A 14914-nucleotide genomic window follows, 5' to 3' on the forward strand; every position below is an offset into this window, starting at 1 on the left:
GTCCCGTCAAACACAAGTCATGATAAAAGAGGAAGCAAGCTAAAATGGCATGGCTGCTTCAACAAATGCAAATGCAAATGCAACAAATTGAGTTTAGTGTAGGTCAGTGGTTTTCAATCCTGGTCCTGGGGACCCACGGCTCTGCATATTTTGTATGTCTCTCTTTTCTGACACACTCAGCTGAGTTCATGGATCTCTGTCCTAACGAACTGATGATCTGAATCAGGTATGTTAAATAAGGGAGACACACAAAAAGTGCAGAGCCGTGGGTCCCCAGGACCAGGATTGAAAAACACTAGTGTAGGTGGTACATTATTTTCAAACGTGCTAAAGCGTTTAGCGCCACTTACAGTTCGACAAAACTGCCGTGATACATACAGTCATCCTAATAAAACATAGCCATATTCTTGTTCATCTGTTACAGATAAAACTTCACACGCTTGTAGTGGCATTCACTGGACATTTCACTTCAATGCAATTTGTGACCCTGGACCACAAAACCAGTCCTAAGTCGCTGGGGTATATTTGTAGCAATAGCCAAAAATACATTGTATGGGTCAAAATTATTGTTTTTTTCTTTTATGCCAAAAATCATTAGGATATTAAGTAAAGATCATGTTCCATGAAGATATTTTGTAAATTTACTACTGTAAATATATAAAAACTAAATTTTTGATTAGTTATATGCATTGCTAAGAACTTCATTTGGACAACTCTGAAGGCGATTTTCTCAATATTTAGATTTTTTTGCACCCTCAGATTCCAGATTTTCAAATAGTTTAACCTTGGCCAAATATTGTCCTATCCTAACAAACCATACATCAATGGAAATCTTATTTATTCAGCCTTCAGATGATGTATAAATCTAAATTTCGAAAAATTGACCCTTATGACTGGTTTTGTGGTCAAGGGTCACATTTAATTTTTACACATTTTTTCCAATGAGCCTGGGTAGCGTTTTAGTGAGATTAATGAGGGGTTGATCACATTCCTAGACTCTCAATTACTGTGTTTTAAGTGTTTCTTCACTAAAAACAAAGTAATGACCACTTAAACCTCTCTCTCTCTCTCTCTGTCTCTATGTATGTATATATATATATATATATATATATATATATAATGTGTGTGTGTGTGTGTGTCACGGGGAGGCCCCTGACCCCAGCCATGTCTGTCTCTATCACAGATAAACTCTAATTGTGGGCTACAACTGTTTGCAGTGGCCCTGCCTGATGTTCCGCTCTTTTCGGTGGAGGCCATGGAGCAGAACAGGGCTTTTCTCATGCAGATGGAGGGGAGAGAGAAAAGGATGAGCACATGGCTGGCAGAAGTGTGGGAGGAGAGCCTATCTCATTCAGCATCTCCGTGTGTGTGTGTGGTTCAGGCATGCCCTAGTTATGGAGACAAAATTTCCCCACAAAGATGACAATATCCAAGATCCTTGTCCTTGTGGGGACATTTTTTGGTCTCCATGAGGAAACAAGTTTGTAAATTAAACAGAATTAAGTTTTTTGAAAATCTAAAAATGCAGAGAGTTTCCTGTGAGGGGTATGGTAAGGGGATAGAAAATACAGTTTGTACATAAAAACAATTATGCCTATGGAATGTCCCCATAAAACATGACAATTCAATGTGTGTGTGTGTGTTCAAACATTTTTCATCTAAAACCAGAGTTTATAGAACACAAATTAGTCAAGGGATCATGTAAGCACTGTTTGAGTTTGTAAATTGGTCTTCCCTGAACTCTTATATGAGCCAGTCTGTTGAGATGATCAGTACTTTCATGTTCTCTATAGCAGGGATTTAAATATTTTGATGTCTAGGAAACCCCAAACAGCTGATCCCCTTGTGAGGAATGTACAAAGATCCAAAAAATACTAAGTGTGAAATTAAGACTGTATGAATACATTTTTCAAGTCTCCACTTTTTATTAATGGGGTCCTTAAAGTTCTGATGACACGGAAGTAGTGAAAGATTTTTTTTCCCCATCTTGTGACATACATTGGAGTGTAACGGATTGTTGAAAAAAAAAATGCATCAGGTGTTGATTGGTGACAAACGTCAATAGAGAGAAGTCTGTCATTTTCACGGAAGATCCAGTTATGACATTTTGATTACAAATACAAAAACAAATACATGGATGAATCGTTCACAAGAAGATCTATAACATAAAATAGATTGACTTTAACATAATGAGCACATTAAAACTATACTGTCAGTCTTCCCTATAGATTTTGTACACATTTTGAGTTATGTAACTGTAAAAGTAATAAATCTACAGTAAGCACATATTTACATGTTACATATTTACAACAATTATTTGCCTGCAGGACAACATATGTGCCTGTGGTTTCTGCATTATCTTGCTAGTAGCTTTTCATCACAAGACCTACTTTGCCACAGGAAAAAATCACTAAATGCAGCTGCGCCTTGTGAGCACCACAACCTACTTGCAGCCTTTTGTTTTTATTTTATTTTTTTCTCTGACAGTCACAGCTAGGTATTTACTTCAGCAATTACCCACTGACATCCAGTCACCCTGAAAAACAGTGAGATCCTATAATCATGCTTGCATTCCCAAGGAAAAAGCTTACAGTGATTCAAACATGAAAAGGGAGCATACATGGGCCAATGAAATTCCGAGAAAAAAAAAGAGAGAAAGTCAATTAAAAAAAGTAAACAAACCAAAAAGAACACCAGCAGCATAAATGGGTGATAAAATACATAGATATGCACAGTTATGCAGGTGTGTTTGCATCTGATGAGAGGAGATGAAAAGACATGCATTTTAAAAGGAAACAAGAAGATGTCATCTTCTGTTTGTCTGACATATTTACACAATTATTGCACTATAAAGCTGAGCATCCAGAATCTCTGTGCTTAAAGGTTTGAAGTATTTGAGGGGATTTTTTTTTCTTTCTGTTTCTTTGGTGTCAGCATAGACTGCAGTGTAGGCATCCGTTAGCTGTGGAAGTTTATGTTATATGTGTACAGTATGTTAAAAAAAACATCACTATTGTGTGGAAAGTGTGCAGCCACATAAAATACAGAATAGAACGCAGAACATACACATTCACAGACTGCCAGACATTTCAGTGGCATGGGTAATTAAAACTTATCCTAGCTCACCTTACACCCTAATACATATTCACTTACCCCAAATCTACAGGAATTACAGAATCTGTCTGCCTCTCAGAGGTATCGGCACACAATGGTGCTTTTATCATATGCTTATCAGCATGATCTCTTTCTCTCTTTTTAATGCTCGATCTTTTGTCCTTTCAATCAGGAAGCATATTACTCCTCTGTCAGAGCAAAGCACCTCCTAACGACAGCAGAGCCAGCTGGGAAAGAGGGCGAGGGCAGGAGGCCTTTGCATTAGCATAATAATCTAGCCATGCTCCCACAGGCCCTGGGGCCAGACAGCATATTAGCTGGGTCCCCTTTCTGAGGGTCCTTGTAAAGGAGAAAGAGCCGTCTTATTACTTGCCTGTCAACCTGTGGAACCTTTATTTTCGCCTTTTGGAGTCACTGTTGTGGGTTGTGAGCAGGGGTGTCGCTAGACCCTTTTAACTGGGGCACGAGCCTCAATGAAATACTGCTGTGCCCCAGTAAAATATGACTGATAAATCCTTATGTGTCAAAGGGATTACCTTATACCACCCTTATAATTTTTTTCTAAAAGTATTTCAGCAATCAAGTCGTGTGTGTTTTCCAGCAGCTGTTTAGAACCAGAACTAACCAGATGCCAGATCTGCGAATGGATCTCTCTTTTTAGCTAATCGGTTCAATAGGTTCTGAAACAAAAAGCTCTGAAATTGTTTGCGATTTAGTTCGATTCATTTGGACAGTTAATGCATGCACTGAATTGTTTGCAGCAGTTTCTCACACAGAAATAGCAACAGGATTTACCTACAATCCATCAAAGCAAAAAAAAAAAAAAAACTTCATGCCTGGACAATTTTGGGGTACTGAAATCAAAACTGACTGAAAAAAAATAAAAAATAAATCTGCTTACCCAAAAAAATGAAACTTCTGTCATCATTTGCCATCATGTTATTCCAAACCTGAATGTCTAAAGAATATCCTGGCCACCCATTCCAATATTATGAAAAAAAGACTGGAGTTGTCAAGCTCTAGCAATGACAAAGAGGCAATTTTCACTGTTTTTACAAGGAATTTTGACTGAAAATCTTGATGCATCCTATCTGTCCTTCGCATTTTAATACCAGTTTGAGAGAGAGGTATGATTCATGAACAGATTGGGTTTTGAATCTTTTATTCAGTTCACAAACCCAGTCTAAACGATTCTTTCCCAAATCAAACTGATCTGTCTCACTCAATGATCCAGTTGCATCTGTTACTATCCCACTGGAGGAGAACATTATATGTGAACATCACACAAAAATTTGTTCCCAAATGCTCGAGGGCTATTAAATAGCTTCAGAAGACTTATATGAGATACATCAACTTTTATGACACATTCTTTGTCTTTTTGAAGCTTGAAAGTTACATTTTATTGTAAATACATGGGAAAGGATGACTAGTACATTCTTCAAATGTTTCCTATTGTTCCCCCCAGAAAAAGAAAGTTAAGTGGGTCTGAAAAGACATGAGGGTGAGTAAATAATACTAATACTTTAAGGTATCTAAATTTTAGCTTAAAATAGTATAAGCAGTTTGAAATTTACCCAAATGCACCGGAAAAGAAATAGCTATTTATTTCTTCCCAAAGGCTTTCACTGACGGCTGTTAGCAATATGCACTGGACATGTGATTTTGCGCACTAATCTCCTTTTACACATATTGTGACTAGCCGTCTGTTTTCTCAAGAGGCTCTTGTGTGTCAAATCTAGTGGCTCTTCACATAAGTGTCTTGAAGTGCCTGAGTGCTTGAATGAGGAACAAGCTTTTCAAAATCTCAAGCGCTACTCACAATAATGCAATATAAAACAAAGAACACAAGAACAAACACTTCCATTGTACTTCTCACTATAAAGACTCTATCATTCAAGATTCATCAGTAGTGTTAAATTTAGATGGGCACCAGGGGCATTAAGCCCAACAGTCAATGAGGAATCATCCATGTGAGGCTGCTGGAGGGAGAGCAACGGGAGTCTGTCAGGCCATTTAGTTTTAAAGGACCTCAGATGGTGGATGTGATGGTGTGCACTGACAGCTCAAGAGCAGAGGAACAGATAGACAGAGGAGGTGGCGTCGAGGTCTGGCACTGAAGTCTCCCAACTCTGAGAGGTCAGAGGAGGAATATGAGGAGGCAGCAACTCCACAAACAACCAGATCAAGCCACACCATGGGCCCCCACCAGTCAATGCCCCCTAGGGGGCAGCGCTCTAATTGGTGGAAAGGGCAGTCCGTCCGCTCTCACACTCAGATCTCTCTGAGGACATCCAAGGCAATGTGCCAATTACTGCCAATCGTTGGCCTCGTCATTGCGATGTGGACAGTTGTCCACATGGAATATGACTGGGGCCGGAGAATATTCCAGTTTTTTTTCTGAGGACGGGCAGAGAGATTTGCATATGCTGAAAAACAAACTCTGGCTTATGACCCCTGCTAGATAGCATCCATTCATGCTATATCCACTGAGACACGCAGCTCTCTCTATGAATATTTGTTGCATGCAGTAGGGGAAAAATAATCAAAATAATTTAGCTTTCTGTTCTGATGTTTTAAGCTCTCGTAAAAGGACAGTTTCATATAGACGGGGTGAGTTAATGTGAAGTGATTCTAACTGACAAACCCTGTACTTTTCAAACCCTCAAGTTCAGGCTATGTTTAAAGAGGGAATAGCCCATTATGGGCTGCTTGGAGGGAGTTCAGCACACATAGTGGTTCATCCATTATCCATAAGCTGTTCATCATGGTTAGGGTCAGGGGAAGACCACAACTCCTCCCAGCAGGCAAAGAACGTACCAGGGAAGAGGAACTCCACTCTCTGGGGTGTGTACACTGTGGACAAGAATTAAATTAAAAATAACAATAAAAAAGGAATTAAAAATTCAAAAAATATTTTGCACAGCTGAAATCTATGCCTTTTAATTGTTGACAAAAATCTTGGCAAAAAAAGAGACCATGGTAATTTTATACTGATAAATTATTCAGCATACATTAATAACAGTCCAAGTCCAAGCAGCATAAGAGGAAGCTGTTTTAAGAGTGATGAACGGCTGGTGTTTTCAGAGTTTCTGCATGGCAGTAATTCTTTTGGTTTAAAAAAAAATGACATGAGAATAAAAAGCTTATTTTAAGAAGTTCAGAGGATGTTTCCACTGCACCCAAATGATACTTAGGAGTCACAGTAAAGAGTGAATGTTAATACATTCTACACCCACTGAACCGCTGAATGTTGAAAATCTTAAGTACGCAAAATCCAATATACATAGTAAAGAATCATACACACACACACACACACATTATATATATATATATATATATATATATATATATATATAACATTTTTGACTAAAAGCACTAGTGAAAATCTGTCTATTTTGCATTACTTTAAGCTATATACTTTTTAATATTATATAAAATATTCGGTAACACGTTCTCACTATTAAGTTGCTTATTATCATGCATATTACCTGCATTACTTGCATTACTAACCCTAACCCTTATTCCTTATTCTGCATTTTAGATCCTTTATTCTTACCCCATACCTGAACCTAGCAACCACCTTACTAACTATTAATAAGCCGCAAATTATATATATATATACTATATAATAAATACTATATATACTATATAATATACTATATAATTTATTATATATATAATAAAAATATATCAAATATATCCAATATCCCGTATATTATAAAAATTCTCCCATTGTTAGAGCAGTACTCTCATGTTATTTGACAGTAACATCTCCTGTGACAATAGTGTAACAGGTCCATGTGTTTTTTCATTCATTTTCCACATTCTTAGACCAAATTTAAACCAAACAGGATTCAATGTAAGATTTGCAGTAAGAATGTCACAACAAAGTTTTGTCATAATAAACAATAATCGGTTGTTAATATATTTGCCCAGAATTATTGCTCATGTTTACTGTCAATCACTCTATTTGAGGTTTCTGTTTGCAAATGGGAGATGACAGTTGGGTTCAAGGCTTAATGCACTCCTTGATATGTATTTCATGTCTAATCGATCAATTCATCAATCTGCTCAATCTGCTCAATCTGTTTGCCATCCATAATCTCCATCGTTTTGATCTCACCTATAGAAATGAATGGTATTAATATTTAAAGTCTGCTAATTAGATCTAATCATGAGAGCCAACCCTCACTACATCCTCACTGAGCAAAGACAGCATGTCAAGAGTTGCCTTGCTCATCTAGATAGGAACCTGCACAATTTGCACATCAACACAGCCACTTAGTTATTCTTTTTCTTATTCATAACTAGGAGGGAGGAGGGACTCACTCCCATCAGCCATGGACATGAAGCAATACTTTCAATGCTTAATAATTAATAAATGACTGAGTGCATGTAGTACCTCACTTCCAAATGCATACCACCTGTACATTAAACAATGGACTTGAAAGTAGATACAGAAACAAAGAAATGTGCATGAATTTCTTGTAGATAAAAAAGGATGAATACTTTTGTGAGCAAAAAAGGAAGCAACAATTGCCTTCCCAAAGCATGATGCAGAGCCCGTCTTATTTTCTCTTCCTTAAAGGCAGTGCTCTATTCTAAATATTAACAAACTGAATAACGCACAGGAGATGGAATAAGTGGAGGAACTCAATAAAAGTAGTCCAGGGCCTGAAGGAGAAAACAACAACTTCTCAGAGCTGGTTGAAAGAACCAGCTGCCAATGGAAGAAAAACAAATTTTCAACTTCAAAATAATTCAGAAGCAACTGAAGAACTGAACATTCTGCCATAACTGTACCCAGAGCAATGTTGGCCTCAAACATCTTTATCATATTAGCTGTAATACATATTAAATCCACAGGGTCAAAAGTGCTCATAGTAGACAATATTGAAATATTAGTTTGGAGAATTACCAAAAATAGTGTAATTTAAGACAATAGATGTTGAAAGTTGTTTGATACAAACATACAAAATCACTGAAGAAAACAACCCGATCTGCCCTCTATTGTTTTGCTCTATTTCTTAGGCCTTTCTTAGAACTCACCAGTGGAAACAGACAATTGTCACACTTTAAATTGAACAAATGAAAAGCTTTATGCTGAATAGACTCCTGTTTTGCTCTGCAATAACAAACAGACTAATACATTGATATGTATCTGTTTGACATTAATATTTTAAGATGAATATATTAGCAGTGCAAATAAAATGAAAACATGGTATCATTAATAATCAGAGTTGTTTAATCTCGGTTTTGTTTGTTTGTTGTTTAAACTTCCTGCTTTTTGCTCACATTGTGGGGAAAAAACCTGCGGAGGCCCTCATAAACCTACAGCACTTCTGCGCCCAAAAGGAAGAGTTAATTAGAAATACAAATTCGCCCAGATTGTTATTAATGGGAACTGTAGAATAAGCAACACATATTTTGTGCCCATAAGTAATCTCAGGTAGCTTTGATCTCGGGCCCATGGCGGATGCTGCCGCGTACCGCTGCCTGGATTCTGGGACTATGCCAGCGCCAGACATCTGGCTACTTTGTTATCATTGGCTGATTGGCTCTCATGAGACCACTCTTGTGACACTAGGCAAGAGAGAAGAGTGGCCTGGCAACGAGAATTATCAGCACATTTGGAGTGGATTAAAGGTCCAAAGTGGTCCTCAAAGCGCGACGGGGGTCTCGTGAGCTGCCCTCCGCTGGGGGTTGGTGAAGGGGCTTGCAGAACAGACTTAAACAAGCCCGTTATCGAGATGCGCAATGCCAAGTAGACTCGCAGAAAAAAAGAGCAGAGCCCCAACAGAAAAGAGTCATGGAGAGGGAGAGCCGCTAATTATCTCATCTCGTCAATTCTGTTGCCAGATTGGGAGACGACCAGATCTGGGTGTTGAGGGAACCTTTCGCACAGGTTCATTACGCACAGGCGCAGGCACATTTGGATGCCTCATTGATGTTTTAGAACGCTGGTGATTTATCACATTTCTACACTGAAAAAAAATATATATAGAAACAATTTTCACTGAGAAATTGCAAGTATATTTTAAAAATAATTACAAAGAAACAGCAAGTAACACGCTGAATTAAATGTTACATTTTTAAGTAGAAAGACTGAAATTTTCATGTTATTTACAATGTTAAAAATAAATAAATAAAAAAGTTTTTACAGCATCCAGTGCTATAAAGTCACATAAATTACTAATGAAAATTCTGTCATCATTTACTCACCTTCATGTCATTTCATACCCGTATGCAACTTACAGTGCTAGTTGCTAGTGTCATGTGCTACAGTTTGAACATGAAGCTCAGTATACTATGAATAAAATAATTCAATTTTATGCAAAATAAATAAATAAACAAACACACAGATATCCTTCACTTGACACTTGACGTGTGTATATATAATGCATTACAAAATAATTCTTAATGCATTAATTTTCTTATAATGCACTGCATGATCTTATGAGTAATTGTAACCACAGTTCTAAAACAATATAATACATTTGTACACCTCTTTACACCTTTATAATACATTAAAACACTCTGAACAACCGATTTCATGTGTAACAAGCAATCTGCAAATATTTAATGCATTTTAAATTTGTTTACAATTATTTATGAAAAGAGATGCATTGCAATGCTCATTATGAATACCTTTACAATGCATTATGAATATGTTTATAATGCATAAAGGCTTCAGGTAAAGTGTTACCATATCCTCTTTTAAAATATCCTCTTTTGTGTAAAACTGGTTGCATAGCTCATATTTAATTCTACGAAATAAAATCTAGTTCCTCCTTCAAAATTTATTTTCCCATAATCGTGGTCAAAACTAGCATATATTTAAAAAAAAAATTAAAATATTTGTTCAGAGAAACCTTGTGTCTGTCCTCATCTGCCGTTTCTCAGCCTGTCTCTTTATCATGACAGACACACTGTGACCCCTAAATGTTACATAAGCAGAAGCTCATGATATATTCATGTGTATTCAGTATGTGGTACTGATGGCAGCCCTCCCTGGATTGTGTAGTTGATGACAAGCTCGATATGTAAGACAAACTCCTCTTCTCACTGTACACACACTGTCCATGTGGACCTTGGCTAGGAAAGGTTACTCCCTCCCCCTTCCTCTCTCTCTCTCTCACTCGCTCACTCTTTCTGTCGCTTCCACTATCTTGATCTCCGAACCGAGGGTACAGGCACCATCTCCAGGTTTAAAGCGATGCTAGCTATCAGATGCTCGTTATCGTTAATCTCCTATTCACCACTACATTGGATGCCAGCCCATGAGACTCAGACCAGCTGTGGTAAGGCTTTGAAGATATGTGCAGCAGACAGCATTGGTCTTTCGAACACAATCACACAAACTCTACAATATCATATATTTTACATTACCTTTGCTATCATAGGAATATTATTATTAATAAAACTAAAATTTTAACCATTAACAAAATATTACTTTAAATAAAACAAAATATAAAGAAAACTTAAACTTACTTTATTTTAGCTAATTGCCATCATTTCTCATTTTCAATTAGTTTACCTTGATGTAGTAAAATAACTAAAACTCAAATAAAAATTAATAGTAACTATAGAGGCATATTTAAAAAAAAAAAAAGACAAAACCCCAGCAAACTTACTAAAGCTAAAATATTAAAAATAAAAACTCAAAATATTAATAAACACTATATTAATGGTACTAACACTCACTTAAATTTCATCTTTAAAAATGCTAATATTTAAATAATAATGTCACATCTCAAAATGAACATCTATTTTTTTTTTTGTACAGTAGTACTGTCACGGTGCACACACACGAGGAACGAGGAGACGCTGGAGAATACGTTTAACAAGACTTTATTACCACCAAGGAACCAAGGGAGACGAACACAGGAAGACGTTCACACGAAGACGTTCAACAGCGGAGGGAAAGGAACACCTGGGGAGTAAGACGCAGACAAAACATGGAACAGAGTCTGACAAGTACTATGCATTGTAATGTTACAATGTCTAAATTAAATCACAGCATTTAACATTTCTAGTTTTTAGGGTTTTATTTTTTTGGAAAAAAAATAATCATAAAGATAGTGTAGAATTTTAATATCAGCCATTTATTAGTCATCAGCCATAACATGAAAATAATTATCAGCCTTTCAGTATTGAAAATTACATTTTAATATCAGTGCATTGGTCAGGCTACACTTTTTGTAGAGAATTTGGACTAAACTAAATTTAGCATTACATGTTTGTAACAGACTTTCTCAGAAATGTCATCAGCATGTTAGAACAACATCATGTTGCTATATTATCATGCTAATAATGAGCTTATGGAGGGCTGCAAAAGACTCGGCCCTCTGTTTCCGAGGGATGAGCTGGATGTGGAGGGGGCCTCTGACACCTGTCACCCTACAAGCCAAGCACAATTAAGGCTTCTCTTGGGGGTGGAGGGGGGGGGACTTGCCTGGAAATCATGCAGCTCCTGGTGCAATGGGGAAGCGTTTGAAGATCATTAGTGTTACAGACCCTGTCTTCGTGGCCCTGACAAACCTACTGAATACTGTGCTTTGATCAGGCCCAGGCATTTTTGTCAATAGCAAGGGGTACAGTGCATACATTAGAAAGTTACTCACACAAAGTCAGCAGGTAAAGTGTCGCATTCATTAAGAGTCCATGTACTGAACTGATTGGACCTAATTAGCATCATTTCTGTTTGTACATCCTGGGCAATGAACAAACTCTAATGTCGTCAAGTATCAATGCATGAACTCATCAATTACTTGCTTAACCAACACAAGAAATGACAATTCTTAATTTATAGACTATGTCCATAAATGTTTTCTTTTCCAATGAATGTGAAGTACTGCATCTGAAAAAAGGGTTATGGTCAGTAACTTTTAATTCATATCATACCTGACATCATCAATATCAAATCATGCTCATTTGGGTTGACCCTGCTGGTGAGTGTGCTGAATAATAAAACACACTGTTAAAGTTCTGAGGAGTTTCAATTTTATCAACACCTACTCTACACTGTAAAAAATAAGTGTAATTTTAACTGTAAAATTTTGTAAAAATGCTACGGAAAAAAACAGTTAATAGGTTAACAGTAAGTTCCCGTACTATATACAGGGAAAAACTGTAAAATATCTAACCAGACATTAATTTTACAATTTTTAGAAGTAAAAATAACAGATCAATGTATACTTTACAGTCAAAAACTGTAAACTGATATTCCCAGAATTCCCTGCATTACACTCCACATTTGAAAGTATTTTGTTTAAATAATCATGTTTTTTTAATAGTTTTTGTTATTAGTTATGTATATTTTGGCTTTATGTTACATCTTCTGTTGTTTAATGAAAGTTTAATGCATTATTCAAGTATCATGTGTGTTACCATGATGGTGTTTTGTGTTTGCATGAATGACTCTGTGCACCCTCTATATATTAGTATATACTTCTGCTTGTGGCGAAGCTGCTTGTGATGAGCTTTGATTCTTCATGTGGCTTTCTCTTTTACCACCTGCATTATTATGGTGGTTGTCAGTATGTTAAAGGTACAAAACAGATTTTAATAGCAGTGTGCATTGTTGAATTTACTGGTTTACATTCAAATTTTCTTGGTTGTAAATTACAGTTTTATACTGTAAAATTTACCGTTTTAGGCCGTAAATGTGTTTACTGTTTTTCTGTATTTTTACAAAATTATTCTGGCAACCACAGCTGCCAAAATTATTTTGTAAAAACTACAGAATTTTTTTTACAGTGTACGTACCATCGTGAAGCAAGCTCAATGCGTTTTTTTGTATAGTTCTGCTCACCAAACATATTAATACATGTTTTATTTTATGAGAAGTGGGATGGGAGGGAAACTGTCAGAATACGCACTGTTCTGTGATGTTTCAATGATTAAGAAACCAAGCACTTTGCTACAAAGATGAGATTCATCACAAATATTCAGATGTGAGGGAGAAACATGAGAGATTGATACGACTGTAGCAAAAATGCAAAGAGGTTTCAAATGGATAAAGTGATGTACAGTAATTGACCAGTGTACTCGTGTGCAATTGTAACACTTTATTTTAATAGTCCACTTTAGACTATAGGGTTTTTCACACTTGAAATAGTTAACCCTGGGTTATTTTAAAACCAGAGTAAGCAGAATCCTGGATTATCTTGCTTTACGTTCCACACTATTTGCGGCTTCAGTGTCACTGACTGGATGAACACAAGCTATTTGTTTACATAAAGGCTCTGGCATTGCACATCCTAGTGTTATTTTGCCGACAATGCTATCAATTTTTTCCAGAATGGGCTTTTCGGTGGGCTTTTATAGGTAAACCATAGTAACCACAAATTAACCATGGTCTTGCTACACTAACCATACTTTAACCATTTGTACTAAAACTATGGTTATACAACTGGTAATCAATACACCAAAAAACCATGGTTACTATATTTTTACTATAATAAAACTATGATTAATTTTTGTAAGGGGAGGAACGTGAACAGAACGGTTATCTTTTGCTAAGCATCTAACCCTAACATTCTAACACCGCATAGTTTGATTCTGTACAAGTTTGGCACCATAGTGTGGGGTTAACCCCGCAAAAACAGGGCTAACCCTGCTCCAGGGCAAGTTTTTTTTTTCTTAACCCGGGTAAAACGTACCTTTTCCCAGGGTAAGAAGCAGGGTTTAGAATGACGATAACCCAGGGTAAAGTAGTGAGAAAATACCTTATAATTAACTTTGCAACTATACATAAGTCATTAGAGCATTACATTCTATTAAATGTAAGTAACCTTGCAAGTACGTCAACTTACTCTCAACAACCCTACCTTAACCCTAACCAAATAGTCTACTAATACTATGATTATACTCTAATGAGAGTTAGTTGACATGTAGGCTAGTTGCAAAGGTGATAGTGGACTATCAAAATAAAGTGCAACCTGGGTATGACCTCTTTTTTTTTTTTACAAGCTTAAAAATCTATACTCTGTAATAGAGTTATCACCATGAACAAGATCTAAAGATGCCTGATAATCACAGTTTGTGCTTCAAAATATTGGTTCCTACCTGATCTTGATCTATGTAGATGTCAGGAATGTGAACATTTGCTGTTCCAAGTTTTAATTTACACATTCAATGAGCAGTTTACCTCACACCATGTGCTAGAAACATCTAGACACCCCCCAAAAATCAGAATCTCTGGGAGCTCTCAGGTACTATAAAGCAAGGTACTTCACCAGATCATGTCTCACAAATACAGGCATGTTGTGCTTCAGTGTAGCTTTAAAAAGGGTGTTTGGCAGGTGATTGGATGAAGGGGAAAAATTATAATTATGGCTGATGAGCGAGAGGCTGCATGTTGTGACAGTGTGACAAGTGAGAGCTCTTTAATTTGTTGGATCAGATAGTGACACGCTCCATCAGAGGAAGGGGAAAATCTCTTCATTTGTGCAAAAGAAAGGTGGAAAGGGGGTCAATTAGCATCAGCCATTAGACATCTCATGACATGCTATATATTATCACCTGGTACTGTCATCTTAATGAGAGAGGAAGAGAGAATTTTCAACTGTATTGGATTGAATTCAGAAGCAGCACAGTTCATGAGCAATCATAAGAAAAACTGATATGCTGTTCCTCACATGCAGCAAATGTTATGATGTTGTGCTTTACATACTGTCCATTTAAGATTTTTTAAAATGTTTTTGAAAGTTCTGTTATGCTAATCAAAGCTGCATTTATTTGATCTTAAATAAAGTAAAATATTAATATTATGGAATATAACAATTTAAAATAACTG

The sequence above is a fragment of the Sinocyclocheilus anshuiensis genome, unplaced genomic scaffold (assembly GCF_001515605.1).
Source record: "Sinocyclocheilus anshuiensis isolate Anshui unplaced genomic scaffold, SAMN03320099.WGS_v1.1 scaffold1231, whole genome shotgun sequence".
Lineage (NCBI taxonomy): Eukaryota > Metazoa > Chordata > Actinopteri > Cypriniformes > Cyprinidae > Sinocyclocheilus > Sinocyclocheilus anshuiensis.